General features: G+C 45.1%; 1 protein-coding gene and 1 long non-coding RNA gene across 3 annotated transcripts in view; one reads left to right on the forward strand and one right to left on the reverse strand.

Moving 5' to 3' along the window:
• Positions 1 to 12555, reverse strand: part of LOC146854874 (uncharacterized) — a 271213-nt gene that overhangs the window by 240138 nt on the left and 18520 nt on the right. Inside the window, exon 2 of the long non-coding RNA XR_014981241.1 lies at positions 9931 to 9998. This is a non-coding gene — a long non-coding RNA (uncharacterized LOC146854874). The remainder of the gene's footprint in view (positions 1 to 9930; positions 9999 to 12555) is intronic.
• LOC146854875 (sodium- and chloride-dependent GABA transporter 2-like) overlaps positions 1 to 12555 on the forward strand; it is a 494662-nt gene that overhangs the window by 155559 nt on the left and 326548 nt on the right. The window lies entirely within an intron of this gene.

The following is a 12555-nucleotide window of genomic DNA, read 5'->3' on the forward strand; positions in this document are numbered from 1 at the left end:
AAAGGTTACAGCAACATTATTAGTCTCAGATTTCACTCGTACAAAACCAGTGAAATTCAGCAGTTATAATTACCTGAGTTAATTATAACTGACTCCCCCGCAATGCACTGCTTATGACCTCACATATTACATCACTCGTGACATGGTCAGTGACATCACTCATGACATCACTGAGGATATTCAAATTATGTCACTGATAACATCACTGATGACATCATCCATAGAACCAATCACACACCCACTCACTTACCCACACTCCCACTCACATACCCATTCCCAGACCCATATAACTATTCACACAACCACTCACTCACCCATATAACTACTCACACACCCACTTATACACCCATGGAGCCACTCACACAACCACACACTCACCTATGTAGCTACTCATACCCTCACACATTCTAATATACAGCCACTGAAAGAACTATGAACTCACCCATACACCCACTCATATACCTACCCACTCACTCACCAAAACAGCCACTCACACACCCAGTCATACAGACACTCACACACCCACTTATAGACTAAAACAACCACTAAGACACTGAGGCCTCATTTAGATCTTGGTGGATGGAATACTCGGTCAAAAATGTGACAGATATCCCATCCACCATATTACAATCTCCATTGCATATAATGGAATCGTAATACGGCAGACAGGATATCTGTCATGTTTGTGATTGAGTATTCCTGTCTGCCAAGATCTAAATCAGACCCCAAGTCACTCACCCATACAGCTACTCACACACCCAAATACTCACCCATTTAGCTACTCACACAGCCACTCACTCACCCATACAGATACTAACACATATACTCACTCACCTAAACAGTCACAGAGACAAGCTTATACTCACCCATGTATCCTCTCACCCACTCAATTACTTACCCATACAGCCTCTCACACATCAACTTACCCACCCTTATACCACTCATGCTCTCCCTTACTTACCCATACAGCCAATCACACACCCACTTACACACATATAGTCTCTCACATACCCACTCACTCGTCCATACTCACAGTCACTCACTCACCCATATAGCCACTCACTTACTCATACAGCCAAAGACACAGCTACTCACAGTCACTCACTTACTCATACTCCCACTCACTAATTTATACAGCCACTCACACACCCACTAGCTCACCTATACAGTCTCTCATATACCCAATAACTCATCCATACACCACTTATACACCTACTCACTCACCCACGCAGCCACTCACACAGCCACTTACCCGTACAGCTGCTCACAGACCCTCTAATTCACCCATTCAGCCAGTCACACACTCGCTCATGCATACAGCCACACACCCACTCACTCACACCCAGGTATCAATGAATCAGAGGGTCTTGTAGAGCACGGCTTGTCACCCCCAGTGGTATCCAGGTGCTGGGGGTAGTTCGAGCCTTGGTCGGAAAGAGATGGTGGTCAAAGAGGCAGGTCTTGAGTTGCATCCTGGTGTCCTTCTGAGATGGGAAGGTGCACAGGTAGAGAGGGAGGATTATTCCAGGACTTAACAGTGATGTAGGAAAAGGAACAACCCCCACAGCAGCTAGACTGATGCAGGGGATGTGGGACAAGGCGAGGGAGAAGGATTGGAGCTTTCTGGTCGGTTAGCGGCATGTTAGGAGGCTGTTGACTTCTAAAGGGCTTTCTAGACGTGTGTGAGGAATTTGAAGAGGCATCTCTCCTGGACGGGGAGCCAGTGGAGAGCTCTTAAGTGAGGGGTGATGCTGGTGCTTATGGGTAGGTTAAAGATGAGTCTTGCCGCCAAGTTCTGGATGTCTTGGAGAAGCTTCAGGAGCTGTTTTGTGGTTCCAGCTTAAATTGCATTGCTGTAGGTGAGGCGGTTGGAGATGAGGGCCTGGGTGACTGTGCTCCTGGTTGAGACCTGGATCCATCAGAAGATCTTTAGAACCATGAGGAGGGTGTAGAAGCAGACAAGGGAGACGGCATTGGTCTAATGCTTCCTGGACAGATGGGTGTCCAGAATGATTTCGAGGTTGCCTACATGGTCAATGGGGGTGGGCACGGGGCCAAGAGCAGAGGGCCACGAAGTGTCATCCCAGGGGAGGGCTTGTTTCTGAAGATGATCACATCTGTTTTGTCTGAACTGAGTTTCAGGCAGATGGTTTTCACCCAGGTGGCCATGATGGTCATGGTGTTTTGGAAATTCGCTCTTGTGGTTTTAGCATATTCTGTGAGAGATAAGACAAATTGAGTGTCATCGGTGTAAAGGACTGTGGGTTTGGGTGATGTCTGCTAGTGGTGTCATGGAGGTATTGAAGAGGGTGGGGCTGAGAGAGGAGCCCTGGGGAACCTAGCATATGATGCACTTGGGCATGTAGGAGAAATGTTGTAGTTGTATTCCTATGTGTTCAGCCGGAGAGGAAGGAGGTGTTCCAGTCAAGTGTGTTGCCCTGAATGCTGATGTGGTGGAGTCCGGCCAGTAGGGTGTGGTGGTAGACAGTATCAAAGGCTGCCAATAGTTCAAAGTGGATGGGGTGGCTGTTCCCTCTAGGTCAAGGAGGCATCTTATGTCATCCTTTGCTATGATCAGGTTGATGGCTTTTTCCAAGACTTTGGCCGGAATGGGGAGAAGTGAGATGGGGTGGTAGTTTTTGAGTTTGTTGGGGTTGTTCGAGGACTTCTTCAGGAGGGATTTGACCTCGGCGTGCTTCCAGGCACAGGGAACAGTGGCTGTGGTGATGGATGTGTTGAGGAGTTTGGTGACGGAGCCACCGAGTACTTCTCTTCCTACGTTGTGGGCATGCAGGGGTCTGAGGGGATCTGCAGTCAATGGAGTTGATGATGGAGATTATGTCTTCGATAGATAGATGCGTCCAGTTGGAGATCTAGTGGGGGTGGGAGTCATTGGTTTGGGAGTGGTAGTAGTTGAGGATAGTGAGTTGGGGGTCTTAGTTGCTGTAGATGTCAGAGATCCTATGGTGAAAATAGTCTGCTAGAGTGTTGCAGAGTGCTTAGAAGGGGCGGATCATGTTCTCAGTGGAAGAGGGGCAGGAACATTCTTTGACGATGCTGAAGAGTTCCTTGGTGCGGTTGGTGCTCGCCTCAATGCGGATGGTGAGGGCTTCTTTCTTGGTCTCTCTGAGATGGTGGTGATTGCTGTTGAGGGCGAACCTGAAGGGCTTGAGGTTGGTGGGGATCTTGTTGTAGTGCCAGTGTCTCTGCAGCTTCCTACAGTGGCATTTGAGGGTCAGTAGCTTGGCGGGTCTGCTGATGGTAGTGTTCTTCCATGAGGTGATGGTGTCAGCTGCAACGGAGATCCAGTCTGAAATATTTTGGACACTGAGTTCGAGGGACTTGAAGGGGATGGTCTTGCTTCCTTTTTGGGTGATGGTTCAGAGGGGTTATGTGACTTTGCCCCTGTTGTGGCGAGGGAGAGTAGGGTGTTTTTTAGGGGTTACTCATGGCCAGTCGATGGTGGAGTGGACAGTGCTGTGGTCTATCCAGGTCAGCTCTGTGGTGTGTGAGAATTTGTCTGCACAGTTAATGGAGAAGATGGGGTCCACATGTGTCCTGTGATGTGTGTGGGGCAGTGGCCAGTTGAGAGAGGCCAATGAAGCTCAAATTTTTTAGAAATGAGGTCTTTGAGGTAGAACTTCAGGTCTCCCATGAAGATATAGTGGTTGTTGTCTATTGCCAGTGGGGTGATGAAGTCAGGGATGGCACTGCAGAGACGGGGCCAGGAGGTTTGTAGGTGAGGGTTCTGCTAACGGTGGTTTTGGCATCTGGTTTGACTGGAAGTTGAGGTGTAGTGTTGTAGTCCGAGGAGGTACAGTTTAGAGAGTTATTTTGGATGATGGTGATGCCTCTGCCAAGTTTCATGGGGCAGTCACGGTGAATCATCTTGTATCCAGGCAGTGTAATGGTGGCAATCTCGGGTACTGACAAGGTGAGTCAGGTTTCTGTGATAAACATTATGTCCGGGACGAGGTTGGTTATGGTGTCCCAGATTTCCGTGGCATACCTGCAGAGGGATCTGATGTTGAGTAGCCCACCGTGAAGCTGTGGTGTATGGTTGGGAGTATGCTGGGTGGTGGCTGTTGGGGTTCTTACATTGCAGCAGAAGCGGCAGTTGAGGAAGGTGAAGGGTCCTTGCATGGAGCATGGGAGGTGATGCTTCAGCTGGCATCTTGGGTTTGAGCTTCTGAATCTCGTAGGCTGTGTACCAGTGGCAGGGTGGAGATGCAGGGGTCTGGGTGCAGTCCAGGTGCAGACGGGCACACACAGGCTTGTCTTTGGCACGTCTTTGGTGTGCCAGCGTTGCAGCCGCACAGCAGTCCCCATTAAGTAGCCCTGGGATATGTGAGGGGCAGTCCTGGAGCAAGGAGCGCAGGGGCTAGGCAGGGAGGTGGGGACTGGAGCAAAAAGGTCAGCGGAGATCTTTGTACTGGGGTGAATGTTTGTTCAACAACGAAAAAGCATGGCAAAGGGCAGGGGAGGAGATCAGCAAGGGTGAGAACGGAGAGAAAATAGAACATACAAAGACAAAGTGAGAGAAAAAGAAACAGAAAAAATATAAGGGCACAGAGAGAGAAAGTAAAAGGGCTCAGAGAGAGAAAGAAAAAGGAACAAAAAATAAATGGGCTGATAGGAGGAAAAGAAAAACGCCCAGAAGAGAGGACAAAGATGAGGAGTGAGAAAAGAGACAGGCAGGCAGGAGAGGAAGGTGCAGAGCGCAGCAAATGACTGGCAAGAACCAGGCTTGAACCGCTGCTGCTCAGCTGGAGGACCAAGAGTGATCCCTCTGTGCTGTGGCAATGGTGGGGGAGTGGCTCACCAGACCAGGTAAGAGGTTTAGGGATACTCCCTACACACAGTTACCCAGACACTCACATAATTAATGTTTAAAAATGGAATCACCCATTAGTAGTACACAAACTATACTAATTTAACTGTTGTGGTACCTTGGTATATATGTTTAACACTTATAAACTTTTAGAAAACACTCAGAATCACTAGATGATGTCATCAGTGATGTCACTGACCATGTCATGAGTGATGTAATATGTAAAGTCACAATCAGTGCATTCCGAGGGCATAAGATACAGCTAACTCAGGTAACTGTAACTGCTGAATTTCACTGGTTTTGTACGAGTGAAATCTGAGTCTAACTTTAATGTACCTGTAAGCTTTTGGTCCTTTTGAAAGGCCTGTTTTATTCAATGTTCTGAAGAAAATAGGACAGTTTTATGATCATGGAAAATCCTCTTTTAGGATTTCCCCCCACCAAGTTTAAGACTAAAGGGGGCAATGTCCAGAAAATGCCCTATAGGAAAATGAACTAGGTGGGGTTGCCCACTGCCCCCAGTACTAGCCACCCTACAATCAAATAATGTGGTAAAAGGTGTGCAGGGTCACACTTACAATGGAGCAAACATGGAGATGAAAAGATATCTAACACATATATCCAACACATCTTTTGACAAAATGTTGGAATGCTGCGGAAAGTTATGCAGTTAAAATGGCATACCAAAATATTCTAAATGCCCATTTTGAAGTCTTACTGTCTTATTTTCACCAAATTATAGGGACTGCTCAAACTTAGTTTGGACAAGATTTTACAGATCATTTCTGGTCCAAGAGAATTGTTATGAGAGGTAACAGACCAAAGCTGGTACTCCCTTCATGTTTTGGAATGAAGAAGATAGTTGCATCTGCCTGTGAAGTATAATGTTGAATAAACCCCCTTCTGCAAATGTTCCTTTAGTCATCGACAACTCTTCTTCTTTCATAGTGTGAGGGTAAATTAATCTTTGAGGCCATATGGCTGGGTACAGTTGTAACTGGCCTACCCCTTTCTCACTGGAAACATTTTCAAACTCTCAATAAAGTTCCTGGCTAGGGATTGAAGGGACCCCACAGGTTACAAACAGTATTTTCCTCAAACCTTGATGTGGGAAGCACAACATATCTTCGCACTGGGGAGTGAAAGAAATCTTTCTTTCCTTCCAATGCATACGAGTATTCTGTTTGCACAGCCAATTGGTTCCTGTAAGAAAGGAGGGCATTATCTGAAGACATAAATGCCCACCTCAAGTACAAACAAAAACTCTTGGTAGGTTGAAACAGAATAACCTGGGCTCAACGACCTGGCAGCTATGGTATACAGCAGACAGACTTAACTTCAAGGCAATGTGTAAAGCATTTACGCAATACAAAAACAGAAATAAAGTACAAAAAAAGCCAAGAAAAATCCCAAACCAATTTAGAAAAATAGAGTAGATTGGTAACAAATAAAACATCACCCGAATGACAAAAACCCAGAGCCAGAGATGTGAATTTTGAAAGCTTAACAATCAAATTAGCAAAATAGCATCAAAAAAGGTCAAGCGCCAACTACGGTCATCAGATTCCCCTTGACTGTTACCTAGGAGTATGTTAAGACTGACCCCAATGAATCATGAGTTGGATACAGAAACCAGATTCAACCAGGTTCATAAGTTTTACTTTTGGATTTAGTCTCTGAAATGGAACAAAAAAATCCTCAGACAGGCAAGAAAGCAGGCTGTCGCCGAAGATGGCTCCACATTGTCGGATAGCTGCTGGATTAGGTTTTTTGTGAAGCCGATGACTTTTGGTGGAAAAGCTGAAAGCTGGAGAAATTAGAATTTCACTCCTAGAGAAGGTCCCATACTGGCTAAATACTTTTGGAACATTTGCCCTGTGCAGATTCCAATATGCTGACTTAGGGCTTTATTTAGACAGACCGATTATATACTATAGCTTTGGTAGCTTTACTCCTGCCACAGCGAGAGGACTGTGCAACCCAAATTTAGAGATGAATGCTGGCCTAGGGGACATCTCTTGCATTTCCAGGAACAGCCATCATGGCAGTTCCTATAAATGCATTGAAAAGTTCACGGACTGCTCCGTTAACATGATGGAGCCATCTGCCAAACTCTCAATGTTTTTTTTATTTTCCGAAACAAAATCCCAAAGCAGGTTTTTGTTTTTGAAGATGAAAAAAATCAATGACCCTCTCGCCACCATGGGAGTTTTTTTCAATGGTGTGGGGCCATGGTACAGTTTTCACTGCCCCTTACACACCGTGAAAACGTGCCATTTGTCTGCTCACTCTAATTAGGACGGGCGGACAAATAGCAAAGCCTGAGATGGCCCTTACTGTGTCAGGCAGTTGAAGATGTATGGTGTGGCGGAGATGGAATAGTCTCCGCCGTTGACATACTGGAGGTCTGCCTGACTCTAAATCAGGCAGGCTGATCTTTAGTTTGGTGGCAAGGGTGCTCCCCCGTCACCTTTGAGACAGTGTACCTCTCAGCCAAACTTTAAATTAGGCCATTAGTCACTTAATTAGAACGCAGATTCTTCCAGCGGGATAAGGCTCCAGGCTAAAGTTGAAGAGGGCTACACGAGACCGAATACCTTCTCCACACTACTGAATTGGATCTGCTGCTGTGAAAAAGCACAGATCTAGAGCTACCTGAATCTTTGGCCCAGTGGCAATGCAGCTTCATCTGATTGGGCCCAGTCCTCTGGAAGACTTTGGAGCAAAAAGTTTCAAAGTCACAGATTTCAGGAGATGATATAATGAGTAAACTTTGACACCAGCCAAGGCTCCAGTGCCCCGGGGACAGCTCTTTGGGGATCAAGACTCACTTTAGCAGAGGCTAGTAATAGGGACAAAGGCAGGTCCAGCTAGAACTGGTCAGCTGGGCAGTTGCAGGAAATGCATCCTGTAGCTCGTTGTATCCCTTGAGCTTGAAAAGGAGGTCAGCATTATGATCCATGGAGTCCCCTACTTTATCCTGGGTACAAGAGAGAGAGCAGTTCTGGACTTCTGGCCTCTTTTCAGGTCACTGACAGGAGTTCCAGTCCTCTTCTGTTCTTCCACAGTTCCAGAAAGTGTCCTGAGGAGCGTACTGTGTGCACCAAATGTATGCCTAGCACCAGTCTGTGTGTAGGGGCAACTTCTGGCAACTCCCTAATCAATAGGGTAAACATCCCAGGGGCAACCATACCCATTTTTGCAGCACTTCCTGTGTGCCGTACAGCAAAAAATTCCACGGTGCCTCTCTTTGCTTTAATCCAAGATGGTGAGACCCTACTTCTCTTGTACAGAGCTTGTGTGCCCACTCCAGAGGTGAAGCCAGACAAATGAGCAACCCAATCTCCGTGGTCACTTTAGACCAGTTTTTGGAATAGCCCCTCCAACTTGGATTGGAGCCTGTCTAGCTGAGGAAACAAAGAAGGGCCATTCCTATTTGTCAGCTAACATGAAAAAAATATTTATTACATTTCAGTAGTGAATTGGGTTTGCAATAAATAATTCAAAGTGTTTAAAACTGAAATTTGTAGCTGCTTCCGACTGAAGATAACATTAGTAAATATATTTTTAAATAGAAGTTACTGAGTCAGATCTTGGACACAGGTGATTAAGTGGCAGTCATAATGTTAGATCTGAGTGCCGCTTTCAACACATTATGCCACAATATTTTATTAGAAAGACTGGGAAAATGTCATTGGCGATAAGGCCATGCTTTGACTTGCCTCTTCTTTGCAGGGTCTAACTCTTCAGGTTGCCTAAAAACCGTTCCAATCTAAGGTGCTCCGATTGCATCAAGGAGAGCCTCAGGGATCTCCCCTGAGCCCATCTCTCTTTAATATATATTTGCATCCTTTGGCGGATGTCATTGAACAATTCGACGCTCATGCCGGCTCTGCATGCTGTGATTGCGGGCGGCTGTGCCCATGCCTCCTGGCTTGGCCGGTGAGGTGTCTTGGGCCACTAGGCCCTCATGTTGTAGAAACAACCACACAGAGACAGTAGTGGTGTACAGGAACTAGCCCAGGGCACGTGTGCCTGGCCCCTTTTATTTGCAGGGTCACCTGACCGGTGATGCCGGTGATGGGGGGTGGGTGCATGGTGTGCGGTGCAAACAGGCAGAACACTAGAACCTGTCCAGCAGGACACTACATCCCTCCCAAACTTTAATGAAAAAGAAAAAACAAAAAGTCCAACCTATGAAGAAAAATAAACAACAATACACAGCACCAATGAGTCACTTCAGGCCATATGCTGGGCGGTGCTGCAGCACTGGACCACACGGTTAGGAAGCTTTGGTCCGCCTCAGCGATGACATTCAGATTGCCCTGGTCTAGCGGTGTTGGAGTCTATTTACAAAGTTCAAATAGAGGTGCATCTGGAGCGGTGGTGGAGTCCACTTTGGAGATCTTCTTGCAGGCACTCAGGCTCCAGTGGACAGCTAACCTCAAACAATGAGGATGACCTTGATGGATGTGGGCTTTCCTTGGTGGCGATGATGCTTTCCAGTTCACGATAGCCGAGCAGCTTCAGAATTGCCTCTCCTACCTGGACTCCCCTCTCACAGGAGGGAAGTCCAGGAGGAGTATTTTAGAAAAAATACTACCACCGCAAGTTCTCCGCATCCACACACCACCAACACTGTGGTCAAGTCATAATACAGCAGTCTAAAGACCACCAGCAATGTGGGCTACTGGCGGGGGGACACGGTTCTCAGGCGGTCAGACCGGAAAACTAGTCATCATGCCCTTAATGTCTTGACTTTAAATTAAAACGTGATGTTTCAACATTGCTATCCTCATACAATTTGCCACCAAACACTTCACCTGAGGACATAAAACTATAATTTTAACAGAACGCTCCACCACCAGGATTTGTATGATATATCCATGAATGCTCATTCCTCTTGTGCCTCCTTACTTCATTTTTGATGCGATCTTGACACTTTGTCTATGGATTACCATACCCAAAATCTTTTGCTGAAAATATTGGTAAGCAGTGTGGAATGGTCATTTGCAGATACATATTTTTTGCTAAATCTGACTTGTTAGACTTTAGACAGACAGTAATGCACCACCAAGATGTCAAAGCACTTCTCTTACCTCCAACAATGTTTTGGAACAGCTTCAGAAAGATAAATGGTCTTGGAGATCTACCAAATACAATAAGGCTGATGAAACAAAAACATGAAACAGTAATGACGGATTTTATATAGCATATCATACTGCAAGTTAGGCAATCCTAAGCACTATAAATAATAGAGATTACTGTTGCACAATTTAATAATTCTAAATTTACTGAACTGGGAATGATGGAAGACTGGGGTCACCTTGCTGGTATTCAAGTTTATGACCTTAAGATATTAAGAGGTTTGAATCAGGAATTGGACGTCAAGGTGAGAAGTAAAAATTCATATTGTTATGCAAGAAGTAATCTGAGCCCTACTGCATAGAGCTACGCTGTTGTCTAATCCTTGGCGAATCGTACAAAAAATGGCCAGTAATTATCTGTGTACCTACTCAGTAATTTTTGTTTCGTTCATGGGAAGGTTTGGCCACAAGCTGTTGGTCACATAAAACACTCTTTGCAAAGAATAAATGGCTGCAGACAGGATGTGAGAAGGTAGAGACTGGTGGATGAGACCAGAGAAAAAGGAGTAAATGCTGAATAGATAAGATTGCACAACACATTAAACTCTGCACTAAGCTTACTTAATAGTTTGGTGGATTAGTGCGTCTATTGCAGACATCTGATCTGGTTATAGCCTGTGGATCATAGGTTTAAACTCAGAAATAGGCAAGGGCAACTTATGAATCTTCATTCTGAAGTAGATACAAGTAGTGATATTGAGTTGGGTTATATTAAAACTGGGTGATGTTGTCTTGCAATTGAATAACTTAGGGTGAATTAGGGAGATTTCTCAACAACTTGGTGATTTGCCTGACATGCAACTGACTCCGGTCCCAGTCTTCTCATTCATTCCAAGGGAATGACCTGTGGGGATCTCTCATTTCCCTATAAAGGAGTTTGTTAAAAAAATAATATATATATAGTAATATTAATAAAAAAATATAAATAATACAAAAAATGATAATAAAAAAATAATGCAAATCACAATAAAATTCACCTGAACATCACTCTGAAGGCAATTAAAATTCAGCTAGATATGTCTCCTTCTTTGCCAGGTTAACTGAAACTCGCTTATGCACCATGTTTTAGGGGTGTGAGAAGTTGGAAAGTTTTTGTCTCACAGTTTTTACATAATTCTCTCAAAACTAAGAAATATACAAAAAGATTGGGAAGCTCTACACATTTGTGCTTTAATGCGAAAATCAGGACTTTTGTAATGCTTTTAATCTCAATTTTTCCCAAAAACCTTTCCAACATTTGAAAATCACCACACAGAACATTTTGTGGTGCAGCTGTAAACAGGATTTTTAGGGGGTTTAGAAAGTAAAACATGCTAGCACTCCTGCTAGTAATCAAAGTGAGGGTGTCTACTCTAAGGATTCCGCTCGGTAGACCTTTCCTTCCAGAACATGGGAACCAGAAAATAAGATGTAGCATCTACATATGGATCCCTTTCCATTATCATGAATCTATTCATAAAATCTCATTTTAAATAATATACAAATATTTATTTTTAAGGAAGATAGCTTAATCATAGTTGTCGGACAGTCAAAAATGTTTAATTCCTGCCTAATGGCTGTTGAAATTTATAGAAGCTTAATGCATTCAGGAACATTCTGACACACAATTACAGCTCTACGGAACAGGTAACTGATACAACAATGACGTTTTTGGACTGACTTTCCCAGGACAAGTTTAGTTAACACTTTAAACCTTAAAAAATATTAAAGGGCATTATTCTAAAGCAACTTTGATTATGCCAACTATTGGGAGGAGACTTTAATAGTGTTCTTGACGTTAATCTGGGCAGATCATACCTGCTCCTCCTGTCAGCACCAATGACCCAACATGCAAAAATGCATTCTGAATGGTTAGCACAGTGGTCTCCAAAGAGAGGTGAGGCACCATTACAACATTCAAGTAAAACCCTGTTTTACACACGCAACCTTGGAATCATCCAAGACTACGAGCTCAAAATGGACCGCCCCATCCTATTGCTTCCACATCCTCGCCTCCTATGTAAAACCTTCAAATGGATCCCCCTCGAGCACAGAAAAACTGTCACCACGCTCTCATCACCAGCAGACTCGACTACGGCAACACACTCTACGCCGGCATAAACAAAAACCTCACCGACGAGCTACAAAACATCCAGAACACCGCCGCAAGACTGGTCCTCAACTTACCACGTCACTGCCACATCTCTCAAAACCTGCGCACTCTCCACTGGCTCCCCATCGAGGCAAGAATCACCTTCAAGATCCTCACTCACACACACAAAGCCCTCCACAACACCGGACCAGTATACCTCAACAACCAAATCAACTTCCACGCACCCCAAAGAACCCTACGATCAGGACAGCTCTCCTACGCTGTGGTACCCCGCACCAGAAAGACCAGATCAGGAGGCCGCTCCTTCTCCTTCCTCACGGCCAGTGCATGGAACGCCCTACCGCTCCACCTCAGGCAGACAACATCGCTCCCTATCTTCACGAGAAACCTCAAGACTTGGCTCTTCGACAGAACTCCTCTTTGACAGACGGAACCTGCACCACCCCTCCCCCCAGTGTTGCAGCGTGGAATGTCAAATTCCCCCT

This window comes from Triturus cristatus, chromosome 4_1 (genome assembly GCF_964204655.1).
Source record: "Triturus cristatus chromosome 4_1, aTriCri1.1, whole genome shotgun sequence".
In the NCBI taxonomy this organism is placed as follows: domain Eukaryota; kingdom Metazoa; phylum Chordata; class Amphibia; order Caudata; family Salamandridae; genus Triturus; species Triturus cristatus.